Source organism: Petaurus breviceps, unplaced genomic scaffold (genome assembly GCF_028583685.1).
Source record: "Petaurus breviceps papuanus isolate PSGF00001 unplaced genomic scaffold, PetGlider_PUasm1.0 174, whole genome shotgun sequence".
Classification (NCBI taxonomy): Eukaryota; Metazoa; Chordata; class Mammalia; order Diprotodontia; family Petauridae; genus Petaurus; species Petaurus breviceps.
The window spans coordinates 66999032-67016753 of NW_027185761.1; the positions used below are offsets into that span (position 1 = coordinate 66999032).

General features: G+C 38.6%; 1 protein-coding gene across 1 annotated transcript in view; it reads right to left on the reverse strand.

Annotated features, from left to right (window-relative positions):
* CACNA2D3 (calcium voltage-gated channel auxiliary subunit alpha2delta 3) overlaps nucleotides 1-17722 on the reverse strand; it is a 1089703-nt gene that overhangs the window by 238603 nt on the left and 833378 nt on the right. The gene's annotated exons all lie outside the window — the stretch shown is intronic.

The window sequence follows — 17722 nt, forward strand, 5'->3', positions numbered from 1 at the left end:
GGGAAGGGAAGGGAAGGGAAGGGAAGGGAAGGGAAGGGAAGGGAAGGGAAGGAACCACACCCTTATAGAGCATCTATTATGTTCCAGGAATGGTGCTAAATGCTCTACAAATATTATCTCATCTGATCTTTAGAGCAACTTTATGAGTTAGATGACTTCTTGAAGGATGGATAGGAATTAGGCAGAGCTAGGGGAAGAATACCCACAAAATAACCAACCACAGGACTTCAGAATTGTTAGAGACCTTATTGGGTAGTTCATCCCTTTAAAAGAGACTCAATAATTGGTTCCAGACTTTGCATGAAAGCCTCAAATGAGAGGAAGGCCACGACTTCCTAAGGCAACATGTTCCATGTTGGATAGTTCTGACTCTGAGGATGTTTTTGTTTTCATGCAGCAAGGCTAAATTTGCCAAAACTTGCATTCAAGGTGGAGGAAATAGAATGCGGATGGAAAGACTGAGGAGTGATGTTCAAGGGATGGGTTCTAATTCGATATAGCATGACTTTGTTCTGCTTGAATTTTACATGGTGTAGCTGTGTCTTTTTAATAATCAAATTTAGGGAAGAGAGAAGAAAAATAGTATAAATTGAGAATAGAAAAGTGAATTGGAGCTAAATCAAAATATGACTTGAAAATGAGGACAAAAGGAATTGGGCTCCATTCACTAGATAATAGAGAGTGATTGAAGAATTTGGGGCAACAGAGGGGCAAGATCTGAGCTAGGTTCTCTATCCTCACTGTCTTTATTTCCTTACTAGAATTAGTATTTTTTCCTGCAATGAGTAGTATGAATAAGAGAGAGAAAATAATGGAGTCAAGGAGACCAAACTAGTAGCTATCACAGCATTCCAGATGAGAGCTTATGATGATGTAAACTAGGGTGGTGGTCATGTGAATGAAGTGGAAGGAAACAAAGGAGAATATCCAAAGTGCAAATAAAAGTGTTCAACAGTTTGGGGCAAGGAAGAAGCAGTAGCCAAAGATACTTTGGAAATTGCCAAGCCTGGCATAAAACAGGAAGGTGGGACTTTCTCTTTCAGACAAGTTGAGTTGAGATGATGGTGAGATCTCTCCAGGTAGATTGTATTCTAGCAATAGGAGAGAGGTTGTGTCTTAGGTACATGGATTTAGGAGTCATTCCAATAGCAGTCAGAGTTTAAACAGCAGAACTGTATCCAAGAATTACCCAAGGAGTCCATAATGCCGAAAGGGGAACAAAAAACAGAACACTGGTGATTTCAAAGGTATGGGGACAAAGACATAGTCAGTGGAGTCAGAGGAGGATTTGTTCAAGAGGCAGGAAGAGTTCTATTAGGAGAAAACTTTGCTATGAAAGTCAAACTATGAGAGGAATACAAAAAGGAACTGTATCAAATGCATCTAAATAAAAAATAAAAAGAATCAGAAAAGTCCTTTACATTTAATTGAGTGTCACCGGGGACCTTCAGGAGACTAATGCCATGAATGGTGAGAGAAGAAAATAAATAAAGTACTGGAGAAATAGCAACATCGGGTAGACACAATTGTTTTGGAGAAGAGTTTGACAATGAAGGAAAGCACAGTAATTTGGAGGGGGAAAATTGTGTTGAAGGAAGATGTTTCAAAAATAGAAGAGACCTCAACCTCTTTTGGGGAAAGGAACAATGGAAAGAAAGAGAACATCCCAGTGAAAAAGGAGTCATAAAATAATAGATTGAAAGCCTGAAGGGACCTCAGAGGACATAGGGTCTTCACAAACCCCTCATTTTATGTATGAGGAAAAGAAGGCATAGCTCATAGCTGAGGGGGATTTTGAACACAGGTCTTCCTAATCCCAAGTAGTGCTCTATCTGCTGAAATACAATTAAAAATTGGTGCAGCAAGGGCCAAGAAAATGTGGAGGGATGAATGGGATAAAGGATATAAATAGAGGAGAGGAAGAAGAATTAATTGAAGAAGTCCATTGTTTGCTGTGAGCCAGAAGAAGACTAGGGGAGGAAGCCTGAAAAGAGGGAAACATTATGTAACAGAGGATAAAAAACTTATAATCTCATCAACTTCTTATGCCAGTCCCATGAAATGGAATTTTTATTGTCCTCCTTTTGCAGCTGAGGAAACTGAGCTGAGCAAGACAAAGAAACTTGCCTGAGCTAAGGTCATTTCTAAGGGTAAGAGCTATGGCTTGGGCCTCATCTCTTTTCCTTCCAATCTTGGTGTTCCTCTTGTCCAATCTCTGCTGTTTCCCAACACTTTACACTATATGGCCACCATCTTCTGGGTAAATTAGACTGCCAGGCTACCTGCTGAGAGAAAGAAGGAGCCAAGTGGGGCTCAGAGCTTGATGGACAAATGTGGGAAAATGAGATAGCTTCTAAAAACTTTCCAAGAATTTTTCTAATGAGAAATGACTGAACATGAGGCAGGCCCTAGCTGAGGGGAGATGGTATGAATTTGAAACATTTTCCATCAGTGATAATGCAGCCTAAGAACAAGAGTGAACTGTTCATGGGGGGCATGGAGCCAGCATCCAGGGTGAGGATTAGGTCTATGAATTCAGAAGGGTGGATAGCTTGGTGGGAGGCTGAGAAGGAGCCCAGGTAAGAACTGCATCAACAGAAGTGACTAGGTAAGAAAAGAGCAAACAAGGTCAAGAGACTATATTCAAGGAGTGGATACGTGTCAACTCAATGGTCTAGACATGGAGAAATTGGGTTATCAGTCAATAGGTCAATCAACAAGCATTCATTAAGCCAGACTATGGACCAGGCACTATGTTAGACAAAAGATAAATGAAACAATCCCTATTCTTTAGGAGATTACATTCTATAGGAGAAGACTGGAAATGCATGTAGAAATATATACAGAAAAAATAGTTAATCATAGCAATAAGACTAATATTTAAATACACATTGAGGTCGGCAGAGCACTTTGAGTAAGTTGTTCTATTTGATACCCATGACAAACCTTTGAAATAGGTACTATTATTGTGGCTATTTTCCATAAACAGAGCATATACAAAATTATGACATTGGGTCAATCACTTCATCACCATAGGACTCATTTTGATTTATTAAATAAGGCAATTGGACTAGATGACCACTGAGGTGTCGACTAACTCAAGTTCCAAGATTCTCTGGTAGTTAGAATCATCTCCTTTGGTCATGACATTCATATTGCTATCCCATCCTGGCATCTTATCTAGAAAGGCCAAATAAGGGATCAGGAGATGTATTTAACCATATTTCTTATCCATCTTGACTCTGAAATCCTCCTTTAGGCAGTTGGAGGGTCTAAACATGACTTGGAATTCCACAAAAAGAACGAGGTCACTCTTGGTGTTGGGGGACCCCCATCCTCCTCCAGGGCTGCCTTTTCCAAGGCAGATACACAGCAAAAAAAGTGTCTTTAGAGAGAAAAAGAGACAGATATGGGAAATAAAACTAGCATATGAAGAGGAGAGGTCCAAAGAGTCATTCAACAGAGAAATATAATCTGAATGTTATGTCAAAACCTTGGGTAAGAAGGAAGGCAGATGAGAGACAAAGGGGCATGTTGAGGCGATAGACTTTTCCTCCCTTGAAAAAGGCATAATGCTCTTATTAATTAGTGTTTTTAAGTGTCTCAAAGATGAAAAGTTCTAGGTACACCCTTGGTATTATTACAAAACCCTTTTGATCACTTTAAAACTAAAATAGCTTGGGGATTAAAAAAATAACAACAATTAACAGCCAGCTTTGAAAAACAGGATGACCTTTATCTTAATCAGTGTCCTCTTTTAAAGGTGGGGTCTTATTATTTGACTTGTGGAGGTTCATAAACAATGGGGGTGGAAAGTTGGTCGTAAGCCAGCATGAGGTCCCAATCAGGTTCTGGGAGGTTGACCCTGTACATGGGTTAGTTCAAGAAACACAATGATTGTTTTTAACAGCCAGGACTCTTTGTATATTAGGGTCTTGCAACCCTTGGATTGCCAGAGTTCCCTGGTCCAAGAAGGCACCTATAAGAGCAAAGGTTTAGACTATGCAACATCTACTTGTTTACCAAAAGATACTTCCTCACCTCAAAGAAGTCTTATCGGAAAGGTGTAACCCAGGAATTCCTAGGTTATAGTTGACATAGATGTTAATTTTGAATTTCTGGGTCATTCTAACTAATGTTCAGATTCTGCCATTTCATGAAATTTCTAATTACAATTCAAAGAAAGGCAACAGGTGCAATCATGACACCCAGTGGCATTGATACATGCTTATTGATTGATTGACATGTGACTGTTAGATGATGTTAGATGGGAGGCATGCAATCCTCAGGGACCAAGGAAGAACTTGACTCTGGGGAGGTGGTAGAGGCAGAACATATAGGGATAAGTAAGGAGAGAAAGCAACTTTCTGCTGAGCTAAGTCAAGCAAGGCTTATTTGGAACAACCAGTCAACTCCCAGGTCACTGTCTAGCATACTGTAACTATGATGAAAAACTGGATGGATATATGACTAAATAAACTAATCAATCAATTAATTAATATGGATGGGGAAAAATGCATTTGTATAAGGAGCCACTTTGTGTTAAGAAATGTGCTAGATGTTTGAAATACAATTACAAAAGCAAACAATCTCTACTCCGAAGGAATTTTTGCTGTAATGGAGGAGACAGCACATATCATCGAGTGGTGATCAAGGAAGGGAATTTGATTCTGGGGATGATAAGATCCATAAGAGAAGCCACTGATAAGTCACTGTTTCATTTCCAACAGTAATAGAAGAATGGATATGATTTTTCTTCTCAGAGAAAGATGTGGAAAGGCAAAGGAGGATGTCAGTACACATCAGAGGGCAAAGGGCCTTGGTGGAGGGCTGGCTAGGACGTGAGGCATGGTCTCTGCATGTCTAAACTAAGGATAGTCAGCGAGACTGTATTCACTCAGTCTTGGTGAAGCTTATCCCCCAACCCGAATTCCAAACCTCATCAATCCACCTAATTCCATTTCTCTTCCTAACTTGCTCAACGGCTGAGCATTTATTCAATCCTTACTATGTCCCAGGGACTTTGCTCAGGACTGGTAATATGAAGAAAAATGAGTCAAACAGCTCCTGCTCCCAAGGAATTGAACATCTAACAGTCACATGTCAATCTATCAACAAGCATTTCTCAATTATCTATTGTGTATCAGGCAGCATGGACTACAAAGATTAAAATGAATGATTCCTGCCAAAGCACAGAGTTGGGAGAAGAGGGCTATCTGTGAACAATAAAGAAGCAGAATTGGACTGAATGATATAGTAATAGGGTTGGGGGGAAGATATAGAATGAAGTTGGAAAGGAAGCTAGGGGTCAAGTTCTGAAAGGCTTTTAAAAGTCATTGAAGTTTAAGGGGTGGCCAGGTAGCACAGTGAGTAAGAGCAGCAGCCCCAGAGTCAGGATGACCTGGGATCGAATCCAGGCTTGGACACTTAGCACCCACCCAGAAACACCTGAATGTGTAACCTTGAGCAACTTACTTAACCCCAATTGCTTAGGGGTGGCCAGGTGGTGCACTGGCCCTAGAGTCGGGATGACCTGGGATCAAATCCAGGCTCAGATACTTAGCACCACACCCAGAAATAACTGGCCGTGTAACCTTGAGCAAGTTACTTAACTTCAATTGCTTTAAAAAAAATCATTGAAGTTTTATACTTGACCCTGCAGACAAGAGTGAGTTTCATGAGTAGGGAAGCCACATGGTCAGATCTATGCTTTAGGAAAATTATTTTTGCAGGTGGGTGAAGGATGGCTTGAAGAGGCAAGGGCCTTGAGTTTTTTAGAGTCACTAGGAGGTTATTGCAGCAATCTAGGAAAGAATCAATGAGGCCTAATAAGGGTAGGTTTGGGATTGGAAAAGAAGGCACATATACAAGAGAGGCAATGATAGAAACAGAAAAATTTGGAAATAGATCAGATATTTAAGGTAATTTTGAATAGGATCATTTTCTTCTTTGACCCTGTATCCCTAATGCCAAGCATGATACTTGGCACACAGTAAACACTTAGTAAATATTTGTTAATTGATTGATTGTTTGAGGGAGAGTCCAGAATAATGAATGCAGAGGTCATAAACCTGGGACATCACCTAGAATGGTGACATCCTCCGAAGAAAAAGAAAAATTTTATAGATTGTAAACCTAGTATGTTATGTTTTAAATTGTGGTATTGAGAGGCCTGAGGGACATACAGTTTGAAGTATCTAAAGATAGCTGGTGATGTAGGATTGAAACTTGGTGGAGGAAACAGGACTGGATCCGGGAGTCATTAATTTAGAGACATTATTTAAATCCAAGAAAGTTGATGAAGTCACCAAGAGACAGAGTATAAAAAGGCAAAGAATATAAGAGAGACAGTACAGAGCCTTGGAAACACCAACAAGTGGGGAATATGACATGGATGATGTGGTTGATGAGCTAGGAAAGGAGACTGAAAAGAAGTGCTCAGATAGGTGGGAAGGGAACTGGACAAGAGAAGTGTCCTGAAAACCTAAAGACAAGAAAAGATCCTGCAACAGAGAGTTTTCAAGGGTGGAAAATGCAGAAGAGAGGTTAAAATGTCTGAAAATTGAGAAAGGACCATCAACTCTGGTCAACGAGAGAGTAGTGATCATTCTGAAGAGAGCCATTTCAGTTCAGCGATGAAGTCAGAGGCTGAGCTGCAGAGGGCTGGAGAAGGAATGAAGAGGCAGTTTACAAATTTAGATAGCTAGGTGGAGAGATATAAGACAATCACTTGCTTAAGGAGATAGTTGAATCTAATAAAGGGATTTTGAGGATGGGGAACATCTGGACATGTTTGAAGGCAGTAAGAAAGGAACCAGTAGATTGGGATTTTTTGATGATGAGGGAGAGAGAAAGAGAGAGAAAGAGAAAGAGAGAGATAAATAGAGAGATAAAGAGACAGAGAGAGCAAGGGTATATAGTGAGAAGGAGACAGAGAAAGAGAGAGATGATAGTACAGATAATCTACCAGAGAAGATAGGAGGAAATGGGATGAAAGGCACCAAAGGAATGTACAGCAGTTCTGACTGTAAGAAAGAGAAGGTGCCCTTATGAGAGATGAGGAAGAGAGGGTAGAGGAGAGATATTGAGAGGTTTTGAGATGAATTGAAGGAAAAAAATAGGAAATTCATCTGGAATGGCCTCAGTGTTCACAGTAATATAGTAAGAGATAATATCTACATCTGAAAAGGTGGTGGGAAGGTAAGATGTAGAAGCCCTGAGGAAAGAAAAGGTTTGAAACAGCTTCTGTGGGGAATGTTATATGTGATTAAACAAGGAGGAATCAAAGAATTGCCTTGTTGTGGTGAGGGCCAGGTTGATCTTAGGTGACATAAATCTGCAATGGACTCAGTCAGCAAGGTTTCATGATTCCCTCAAGATATCTTCATCAGAAGATGAATATTAGCTGAGAGGTAGAAGGTGGGATTAATGTAGGGTTGGAGTTTAGCAAGAGTAGCCAGAAGATAAGGGGAAGACGAGAGATCAGAGAGTAGAGAAGAAAAGAGTTGAATTTCTTGAGATGGGGAAGGGATAATAAATTAAGGGATGGGGATGATGTTTTAAGATTCATTAAGTAGGGGTGGCCTGGGGATGGTGGAGCCAAGATGCATAGAGAAGGCCAAGAAGTTGACTGAGATTTCCTGAGTTTCCCTCAGAAGCAATGTTAAATCAAGCCTCTAAAAGAATTATGTAGTGACAGAATCCACAAAAATAGATGGAGTGAAACAATTTTCCAACCCAAGATAACTCATAAGGACTTCTGGAAAGGTCTATGTCACTTGGGTAAAAGTGGAACAGAACCCAGTACAGGCAGTCTCTTGGTAAGTCAGGGGGAAACTCTTAGCCACAGCACAGAAGCTGCGAAGGGCCTGAGGACATGCAGTTCTGGCTGGCAAGTCAGTAGCATAGCAGACTAGTCGTGAGGACTCCAGCCCCCATACAGCAGGCAAACTACTAGCTCTTGACTACAACAGGGACAATTAGTCTGGACTACCCCAGGAACCGTGCCCCTTGTGCCCCAGGAGCAGAGCTCAACTTTTAAAAATGGCCAAAAGAAGAGAGCTCTGACCACAGGGAGCTGTTATGCTGACAGGGAAAACCGATACACAAACTTAGAAGAGGACAGCAATATGAAAGTATCTCTCGGCAGTGTCAAAGGGGATATGAATTGGTCTCAGGTCCAAAAAGTCCTCTTGGAAAACCTCAGAAAGTACTTTTAAAATTAAGTAAGAGGGGCAGCCAGGTGGCACAGTGAGTAAGAGTGCCGGCCCCGAAGTCGGGAGACCCAGGATCGGTTCCAGCCTCAGATACTTAACACCCACACAAAATAACTGGCTGTGTAACCTTAAGCAAGTTACTTAACCCCAATTGCCTTTAAAAATTAAGTAAGAAAGGTAGAAGGAAAACGGGAAAAGAAATGCATGTTATGCAAGAGAAGTATGAAAAAAGAGTCAACAGCTTGGAAAAGAAAGCACAAAAATTGAAGAAAACTATTCCTTAAAAAAATAGAATTGGCCAAATGGGGAAAAAAAATCCACTGAGGAAAACAATTCCTTTAAAAATTAGAAATAACCAAATGGAAAAGGAGATACAAAAATGAACTGAAGAAAATAATTTCTCAAAAATCAGAATTGGGCAAGTGGAAACTAATGACTCTATGGAAACATCAAGAATAAGTCAAATGAAATAAAAAAGAATGAAATAAATAGAAGAAAATGTAAAATACCTCATTAAAAAAACAAACAAACAATGGCCTGGAAAGTAGATCCAGGAGAAATAATTTAAGACTTATTGGATTACAAGAGAGGCATGGCTAGAAATTACATATTTGCTTATGTAATAAGGGCCTGGACAGGAACTTTTAAGAAATTATCAAGGAAAGCTGACCTGATATCCTAGAACCAAAGGGTAAGATACTCATTCAAAGAATCTACCAATCACCTCCTGAAAGACATCTCAAAATGAAAATTGAATAGTGAAGTCAAATTCGAACTATTAGGTCAAGGAGAAAATATTGCAAGTAGTCAGAAAGAAACAATTCCAATATGAAGGAGCCACTGTCAGGATTACAAAGGATTTAGCAGCTTCTACTTTAAAGGATAAGATGATTTGGAATACAATATTCTAGAAGGCAAAAGAGCTTGAGTCACAACCAAAAATCAACATCCTAGAAAAATTGAGTATAATCTTTCAGGGTAAAAGATGGATATTCAATGAAATAGCGAATTTTCAAACATTCCCGATGAAAAGAGCTAAACAGAAAATCTGATCTTCAAATACAAGACTCAAGAGAAGCATAAAAAGGTAAACAGGAAAGGGGAAAACAACAACAAATAAACATAGTATTTAATTTAAACTGTTTACATCCTTACATGGGAAGATGGTATTTGTAACAATTAAGAATTTTCTCTCTAACAGGGCAGTCAGAAGGAGTATACTTAGAGGGTGTGGGTATAAGTTGACTTTGATGTGATGATTAAAACAATTAATTAAGGGGTAAAAAGAAGGATTGTTTTGGGAGATGAGGAAAGGGAGAGGCAGAATGGGGTAAATTATATCACATGAAGAGTCATGAAAGACCTATTATAGTAGTGGGAAAAAGGGAAGGGTGAACATTGTTAAATTCTTACTCTCATTAGGTTTGGCTCAAAGAGTGAATAACATGAATAGAGCACTGACCCTGGAGACAGGAGGACATGAGTTCAAATTTGGTCTCAGAGACATAACACAAAACTAGCCATGTGACCTTGGGCAAGTCACTTAACCCCAATTGCCCTACCTTCCCCCTCCAAAAAGAACAAAAAAAAAGTGAAAAACATATACACAACTAAGCAAAGAAATCTATCTTATTCTATAGGGAACTAGGAAGAGAAAGAGGAAAGGAAAAGGAGATGGGTGGCTGATAGAAGGGAGGGAAGATTGGGGAATGCAGTGGTATAAAAAGTGGGGAAATAGGATGGAGGGAAGTGGACAGTAATCATAATTATGAATGTGAATGGAATTAATTCTTACAGAAAATGAAAGTGAATAGCAGAGTGAATTAAAAAACAGAATCCTGGAATATGTTGTTTACAAGAAACACATTTAAAGCAGAGTCATACATACAGAGTTAAAGTAAAAGACTGGAACAAAATATATCATGCTTCAGCTGAAGTAAAAAGGCAAACAAACAAACAAATAAAGCATGGGTAGCAATCCTCATCTCAGACAAAGCAAAAATAAATCTAATTTAAAAAAGCTAAGGAAGGAAACTACATCTTGCTAAAAGGTACCATAGACAATGAAGTAATATCAATTATTAAACATTTATGCACCAAGTTTTATAGTTTCCCAATTCTTGGAGGAGAAGTTAAGTGAGTAACAAGAAAAAAATAGATAGTAAAATTATACTAGTGGAAACCTCAACTTCCTTCTCTCAGGGCTAGATGAACCTAGTGACTAAATAAACAAGAAAGAAGTTAAGGAGGCGAATAGAATTTTAGAAAAAATGTAGAAATGATAGTCCTCCAGAAAATTGAATGGGGATAGAAAGGAATATACCTTTTTTCTTCAGTACATGGCACTTAAACAAAAATTGACTATGTATTAGGGCAGAAAAAATCTCACAATCAAATGCAGAAAGGAAGAAATATTAAATGCATCCTTTCCAGATCATAATGAAATAAAAGTTACATGAAATAAAAGGCCATGGAAAGATACATTAGAAATTATTGGAAACTAAATAATCTAATCCTAAAGAGTGAGTGAATCAAACAACAAATCACAGAAATAATCAATGATATTATTATTCTCTTTATCAAAGGGGATGTCAATAATGAGACAACATACCAAATTTTATAGGCTGCAGTCAAAGCATACTTAGAGGAAACTTTATATATCTAAACACTTATGTACATAAAATAGAAAAAAGAGCATATCAATCAAAAGCTAGAAAAAGAACAAGTTTTAAATCCCCTACAAAATTAGAAATTCTGAAAATCAAAGGAGAGACTAAATAAAATTGAAAGGAAGAAAACTATGGAACTAATAAAATTAATAGCTAGTTTTATGGAAAAAAAATAGCTAAATCATTGGTTAAATTGATTTTTTAAAAGCAATTGGGGTTAAGTAACTTGCTCAAGGTTACATGCCAGTTATTTCTGGGTATGGTGCTGAGTATCTGAGCCCAGATTTGATCCCCAGGTCATCCCGACACTGGAGTCAGTTCTCTTACTCGCTGTGCTACCTGGCCACCCCTTAAATTGATTTTTTTAAAAAAAGAAGAAAACCAAATTACCAGTATCAAAAAGGAAAAATTTAAATTCATCACCAATGATGAGGAAATTAAAGCAATAATTAGGAGCTATTTTGCCCAGCTGTATGCCAATAATTGACAACTTAAGTGAAATGCATATTTACAAACATAAAAATATCCCAGATCAACAGGAGAGGAAATATTTAATAAATGAATACATTTAAATTACCCCATTTTAGAAAACTAAACTTAACAAACTATCAATGAACTTCCCTAAGAGGAAAAAAATTCTCCAGGGTCAGATGGAGTCACAAGTGCATTCTACCAAACATTTAAAGAAAAAAAAATTAATAATTTAAATACTATATTAACTAATTGGAAAAACAGGTGAAGTTCTGCCAAATTTCTTTTATGAAACAAATTTGTTGCTGATACCTAAACTAGAAAGAGCCAAAACAGAGAAATAAAATTATCTATCAATTTTCCTAATGAATATTGATTCAAAAAAAAATAAAATATTAGCAAATAAATTACAGCAAATTATAATAAGGATAATACACTATGATGAGGTGGGATTTATATCAGGAATGCAGGGATGGTTCAATATTAGCAAAGCTGTTAGCATAATTAATCATATCAATAACAAAACCAACACAAATCATATGATTATCATAATAGATGCAGAAGAAACTTTTTAAAAATATACAGCACCCATTCCTTTTAAAAACAATAGAAAGCATAGAAATCAATGGAGCTTTCTTTAAAATAAGTACTACCTATCTAAAATCATCATCAAGCATTATCTTTAATGGGAATAAATTACATATCATCCCAAAATGATTAGGGGTGAAATAAGGTAACCATTATCACCACTATTATTCACTATTGTATTAGAAATTCTATCTTTAGCAATAAGAGAAAAAAAATAAATTGAAGGAACTAAACTAGGCAGTGAGGAAACATAACTATCACTCTTTGAAGATGATATGATGTCATATTTAAAGAATCAACTAAAAAACTACTTGAAATAATTAACATTAGCAAAGTTGCAGGATATAAAATAAACCCACATAAACCATTAATATTTCTATATATTGCAATGAAGCTAAGCAAGAAAAGATAGAGAAATTGCATTTAAAATAACTGTAGACAATATAAAATATTTGGGAGTCCATTTGTCAAGACAAACCCAAAAAGTATATGAACACAATTACAAAACACTTTTCACACAAATAAAGTCAGTTCTAAAGAATTGGGAAAATACCAATTGTTCATGGGGAGGCTGTGTTAATATTATAAAAATGACAAATCAATGTAAATTAATTTACTTATTCAGTACCATACCAAGCAAACTACCAAAAATTATTTTAAAGAGCTTAAAAAAATAACTTAAGTCATTTGGAAGAGCAAAAGATCAAACATATCAGGGAAATTAATGAAAAAAAAATACAAAGGAAAGTAGCCTAGCCACACCAGATCTAAAACTATGTTGTAAAGCAGTGATCATCGAAAGTATTTGGTACTGGCTAAGAAATAGAGTGGTAGATCATTGGATCGGATTAGGAATATAAGACATGGTAGCAAATGATTATAGTAATCTACTGTTTGATAAGCCCAAAGATTCCAGTCCCTGGAATAAGAACTCAGAATTTGACAATTCTTCAGGGAAAATTGGAAAATAGTATGGCAGAAACTAGGCATAGACCATATTATTACATCATATGCCAAAATAAGGTCAAAAAGGATACATGATTTAGACATAAAGGATGATACCATAAACAAATTAGGAGAGCAAGGAATTGTTCAACTTCAAATCTATGGAGAAGGGGAAAAAAATTGTGCCCAAGAGATAAATATTATGAAATTTAAAAAATGGATAAGTTTGATAACATTAAATTAAAAAGGTTCTTGCATAAACAAAACCAAAACAGCCAAGATTAGAAGGAAAGCAAAACACCATTTTACAGTCAATGTTTCTTATCACATTTCTCAAATATATAGAAAACTGAGTCAAATATATAAGAATACACATCATCCCCCATTGATAAATGGCCACAGGGTATATAACAGGCAGTTTTCAGACAAAGAAATTAAAGTTATCTATAGTCATATTTTTAAAAGACACTCTAAATCTCTATAGATTAGAGAAATGTAAATTAAAACAACTCTGAGGTATCACCTTACACCTATCAGATTGGTTAATATGATAGAAAAGGAATATGATAATTGTTTGAGAAGATGTGGGAAAATTGGGACACTAATTCATTGTTTGTGGAGTTGTGACCTGATCCAACCATTCTGGAGAGAAATTTGGAACTGTGCTCAAAGGGCAACCAAAATGTACATGCCCTTTGATCCAGAAATACTACTATTAAATCTGTTTCCCAAAGAGATCATAAAAAAGGGAAAAGGACCCACATGTACAAACATATTTAAAGCAGCTCTTTTGTGGGGGCCAAGAATTGGTGCCCATCAACTGGAGAATGGCTGAACAAGTTGTATTATATGAATGCAATGGAATACTATTGCGGTATAAGAGATGATGAGCAGGCAGATTTCAGGAAAAATAACTGGAAAGACTTATGTGAACTGATGCTAAGTGAAGCGAGCAGAACCAGGAGAACATTGTACACAGTAATTGCAACATTGTATGATGATAAACTATGATAGACTAGATTGCTCTTCTCAGCAATGCAATGACCCAAGACAATTCCAAAAGACTCATGATGGAAAATGCTATCCACAGGCAAAGAACAATGGAGTCTGAATGCAGATCAAAGTATACTATTTTCACTATTTTCTTTTTTTCCCTTTCATTCTATTTCTTCATTTACAAAATGACTAATGTGGACATGTATTTATATTTAATTCCTGTACATGTTTAACTTATATCACATTGCTTGCCAGCTTAGGGAAGAGGATGGGAGAGAGGGAGGGAGAAAAATATTGAAACTCAAAAACTTATAAAAAATGAATGTTGAAAACTATCTTTACATGTAATTGGAAAAAAAAAGAATATAAAATGTTCTTTGCCAAAAGGGAAAAAAATATTAAATGGCTCATATACATTTATTTTCTTTCATTCCACACAACAGCCTTGTGAAAGAGAAGCCCATCTTATTATCCCATCTTATAGATGAGAAAACTAAGACTCAGTATGGTTAAGTGACTTTCCCAGGGTCACACAGCTAGTAAGAGCAGGAGGCAGGATTCCCATTAGAACTTCTTGACTCCGAGGCCAACACTGCCACTGCTACACATTACAACTCATACATGCTTTCTTGTTCTTTGGAAAGAAGACTGGATTTAGAGTCTGAGATCGTGGATTCAAATCCTGGTTGTTTCCTTCTTCATCAGCGTGACGCTGGGCAATTCACTTCACCTCTCTGGGCTTCAGTTTTCGAATCTATAAAATAGGCAATTGAACTAGATAACCTCTAAGGCCCCTTCTAGTTCAAAATATAGGATGATTACAACCCCATCCTTGCACTCTCAGAAATCCTTTATAAGAAGAATGTTCACAAGTGCTGGCATCCTGCCTCTGCTTCTCTTGATGTTGTGGGGATTCTAGAAGAACATGGTGGTTATTCAGTCGTCACATGTGGCATAGTGAGCAGACCATTGAATCTGGAGTCATGGCGGCCCAGACCAAAATTCCTCTTTGGACTGTTTCTATCTGTGTGACCCTGGGAAATTCACTCAAGTTCAGTTCCTTTATCTGTAAGATGAGGGGGGTGGATTAGATGTCTTCTGAAATTCATTCCACCTCTGGATCTATGATCCTGTCATTCAAGTCTCCTGGGACACGGGCAGTTGACCTTTGTTTTCAGTCATGGATAATAAAATATTCCCATTTGCCCCATGAACATTGAGACCAGAGTTAGTGAGGCCATCCCTCTAGTTCATATGTACTGTCAGAAGGAAGGCACTAAAAAGCTGGGTGAGAGCTGGGACTCTTTACCCAGTGAGCCCCTTGCCTATGGGTTCTAGTAACCGCCTGAGGACCTTATCATTTGGTGATGACGGAATACTGACAGCTGCTTATAATTACTTGGGGCTTTGGGTAGAAATCATTAAAACCATCTGCCTTTATCTTAACGCTACCAGACTTAAACCCATGGGGTTGCTCCTACCTAACTTCAAACAGGGCAGTGAGGAAGAAAAGACAGCTCCCCACATTACTAACAAATTTTCAGTGATTCATTTACATGTACAACCAGTTATTTCAACAGCCTTCCAACCTTTAATTATCTTCTAAATATATGTAATTTGGGACTGCTAATTAGATAGCAATTTAATGCTCTCATAGGGATTCAGATGCACTATTGCTTTTTTTTTTTAATGTAAACTCCAATAAGAATCATCCCTGGTATGCAAATGACTGCGTTCTTTGGTGACTCAATGAACTGGAGAAGTTTGTGCACTGGGCAAAATATTGCACAATTCAGCTTTCTGATCTAACTAAAAATGAGGCTTTGATCACAGGAAGGGTGATCTGAGGTTACCTGGGCCTCTGAGCTGACCAGAGACAGACACAAAGGCAGAGGAGAAAGAGACAGAAAAATTGGAGAGAGAGTGAGAAAGGTGGAGAGAGACAAAAATGGGAGACAGTTGAAGCCTGACCCCACATCCGGAGGTCACCAATGTTTCACCAGGGCCCACGTGTGTCTCTGTTCCCAGAAGAATCTATGGGTATGAATGGAGGATGCCGCCTTCTTCATTCCTCGTCATGCTGATCTTTCTGTGTGTGTATGTGTGTGTGAGATGTTGTGTGTCTGCTTGCTCGTGTGTGCCTGTCATTATGCAGCTGGCCACTGTGTTAATTAAGACTTAGTGGCTTCCCCAGGGCAGGAGAGAGCAAGGGAGTGTTTTGCTCACAGCCCTGAGCCTCTGTTTCCGGTGTAATCTTTATCCCTGTTGCGAGGGGTCTTGAAATTGCATAAAGATGGGTTTGCGTTGGGAGAGAAACTCTTGATCAATGAGATGACATTTCCCTGTGATAGAAAGCAGGGCTCCAGTCTGAGCCTTGCATCATCGCCTGCATTCTTGAACCAAGGCTGCTAGAGCAGCTGAGGCTCCCAGGCCCCAGGAGGCAGGGGGTTTGAAACAAATCTATAGAAAGTTGTAGAAGATCATTATTCAACAGAAAGCATGGAATTACATTTTGATGAGGTTAGGCGAGCTCATTCATCATCATTGATGGCACACAGACAGTCTCAGGTATGGGCTCAGAAAGGAGATTAACAGGAGAGACCCAGAGGTCAGTGTGGATCATCCTCCCCAGGTCCTCCATAGTTGGCAAACTTCTGCCAAACAATAAAGAAATCGACTTTCCCGTGCTCCTTCAAACCCAATTTCCTTGAGGTCCCCCACCCTCAGCTAAATTAACAACATAAAGCCATTGCTTCCTGTCCTTTGAAGCACATGTGTGGGTATTCCATATAGGCAAGGTCTGCAGCAAACAAATGCCATAGCTGTTGGGGGCCTGGACAAGCAAAGGAAAAGTGGCCAAGACTGCATTGGCAATGCCCGGGTGAGATGGGATCTTAAATGGGTGCTAGGTGACTGGGGTCAAAGCCCAAGTGGGTCATGCAGGAAACTCCAGTTAACCAAAACTGATGGATATCTAGCAGTAATTTCAAGTCTGTCCTAAGTTACCAGGCAAATATGTGCATAATAAGCCTTGGAGATGCTCATTCTCTATGTTGGAGACAAGAACCCACTGGAGAAGAGACTGACTTCCCACGTGAAGCTTTTCCACACGGGGGGGAGGTAGCAGAACAGAAAGCTGTTGAACTTGGAGTTGGGAAATCCTGCCTCAGCTCCTTCCTTTCTGTGTAACCCTGAGTAATAGGAATAAGGACAATGTCAGCTAGCTTGTCTACACTGCTCCAAGCACTTGGTCCACACCCTCGAACTAAACTTCAAGTCCGTGAACTTTTCTGGCCCTCAATTTCTTCATCTGTTAATGAGGGGAAAGGGTTTCATGATCTGGTCTCCTCAAGCTCTAGATATCTGGGCCTCAAAGCCTGACTTTCCACCAGGCATTTTCCTTCCCTTTTACCCAGAGATCCTCAGCATCCTTCAGGACTTAGGTCAAAAGGCTTCTTCTCCTTGAAGTTTGCCTGTACTCCCTCAATCACAAATGACCTCCCTGCAACAGCAGATGCATGTTCTGGCTAGAAGACTCATGAAGAACGGCAATGGGGGGAAGTTACAAAGCATCCCAGAGAGGCTGGAGAGGAGGAAAACCTTCTTGCCAGTTAGAGGTCGCTATGAATGGAATGGACGGCCTTGGCAAGGGGGAAGATTCCTCTTACCAAGGGGCTTCAAGCAAAGTCCAGATTCCTTCCTGTCAAGGAGGAAGTAGGAGTTTCTTGTTCACAAATGGGTTGGACTTGAGAGCCTCTGAGGTCCCTTCTAGCTCCAAGCTTCTATGGTTCTGGGAATACACACACACACACACACACACACACACACACACACACA